The sequence below is a fragment of the Silene latifolia genome, chromosome X (genome assembly GCF_048544455.1).
Source record: "Silene latifolia isolate original U9 population chromosome X, ASM4854445v1, whole genome shotgun sequence".
Lineage (NCBI taxonomy): Eukaryota > Viridiplantae > Streptophyta > Magnoliopsida > Caryophyllales > Caryophyllaceae > Silene > Silene latifolia.
Window position 1 is genome coordinate 137,776,082 of NC_133537.1, and position 1,906 is coordinate 137,777,987.

A 1,906-nucleotide genomic window follows, 5' to 3' on the forward strand; every position below is an offset into this window, starting at 1 on the left:
CCCTTGGGATTCGACCTTTACTTGTCTCTTTACTAATTGTAGAGTTGTTTGTGAAGTTATAAATTGTGTTTTGGTCTAGGTGCTTCCAACGACAATTGTTCCGAAAAATAGAATATAGCTCCGAGTCCGACCCAAAATGGCGCCGTTGCCGGGGACGGTGTTATTTTGATTTAGATTTTCTTATATTGTTATTAGTTGTGTCTTTCTTTGCCTTGAGGAAGTAAAACTCCTCAAGGTTTGTTCTAATTGTTTTCGAGTTGTTTGATATTTTGCATGTCTAGAAGGTCACAAGGTGATTTGTTACCTTTTGATCGTGAAATTGAAAGAACTTTGACAACCAATAGAAGACTTGCTAGGAGAAATTTGAGAGGTATTAGTGAGGTTGTAGATATTAAACCAACTATTGAGTTCATCAACCCTTTTGCAAGAGAAGGTGAGGAGAACCCAACACAACATACAACACAAAATCAACCCACAATGCCTAAGTTTTCATCACATTCCGTACCCACCGAGGAGAACCTACCCAATGGTACTCCCACACCATAACATCTAACCGGAAATTTCATTGCCAAATCCGCATTTATCCGATTAGTCGAAAGGAGCCAATTTGGGGGGATGCCTAGTGAAGACCCTCATTCTCATATGGAGACCTTTTGTGACTATTGTGATGCGATTTCTCAAACCGGTGTAACTCAAGACCAAATTCGATGGGTCTTGTTTCCTTTTTCTCTAATTGGCACCGCGAAACAATGGTTGAAGGGCCTTGATAAGGCCACTCTCGGAATTAATTCTTGGAAAAAGTTGGCTCTAGCTTTCTACAAAAAAATTCTACCCACCGGAAAAGACTAACATGCTAAGAGCTCAAATTACGGGTTTTAAGCAAAGGGATGAAGAATCTTTGTATGAAGCTTGGGAGCGGTTCAAAGGAATTTGTCGCTCATGTCCTCACCATGGACTTAGCGAGTGGTTCTTGGTACAACAATTTTGGAACGGTCTATATGAAGATTCAAGGAACATTCTCAACATGGGATCAAATGGAATGTTCACCGAAGTTGATGACAATCAAACTTGGAACAAAATTGAGGAAATGGCGGTCCATAACTCACAATATTGTAGACCTCGCAAGGCTACTAGAGGAGGAAAGCATGAAGTGGACTCCGTTACTCAATTGGGTGCTCAACTTAGTGCTCACATTGATACAATCAATTTGAAGTTTGAAAAATCTATGGCTAGACTTGATGAAGCCTCGAAATCACCAAAGCATCATGTTAATGCCATGACGGCATCCTCATCAATCCCAAGTGGGATATGTGAGAATTGTGGAACTTTGGGACATGACTCAAGTGAATGTAGGGGAACAAATGAACAAGTGAATGCTTTCCAAGCATACAAGAGTGGTACCCCTTATTCCAACTATTACAATGAAAACACCAAATTCCATCCAAATCTCTCATACAAAAGCCAAAATGTTCAAAACCCTCAAACAACATACACCCCACCTCCCATGAGAAACCAAAATCAAAGACCCTTTTACAACCAAAACCAAGGTTACCAAAATCAAAATCCATACAATCAACAAAATGACCAAGGTTTTGATGTTAAAAAAGCGGTCCTCCAAATGCAAAAGAATCAACAAGAATTTTTCACTCAAATGCAAAAATATAGTCAAGCAAAGGAAACCACCATCAACAACATCCTAGCTCACACCAAAATGTTGGAAACCCAATTAACTCAACTAGCATCTTCAAGCTCACAAAGACAAAAGGGGCAATTACCACCTCAAAGTAATCCCCCAAGACATGAAACGGTTAGTGCCATTCACTTGAGAAGTGGTACAAGGTATGAAGCACCGAAGAAGCAAGTTGAGGATGAAGTTGTGGAAGCTAGTGATAAGGAAGGAATTGTG

The 1,906-nt window shown here is 40.0% G+C and overlaps 1 non-coding gene across 1 annotated transcript; it reads right to left on the reverse strand.

Annotated features, from left to right (window-relative positions):
• Positions 1-850: 850 nt before the first annotated feature.
• On the reverse strand, positions 851-957 carry LOC141624061 (small nucleolar RNA R71). The gene has a single exon (XR_012533873.1). It is a non-coding gene; the product is annotated as a small nucleolar RNA R71 (small nucleolar RNA).
• Between the last annotated feature and the right edge of the window lie 949 nt (positions 958-1,906).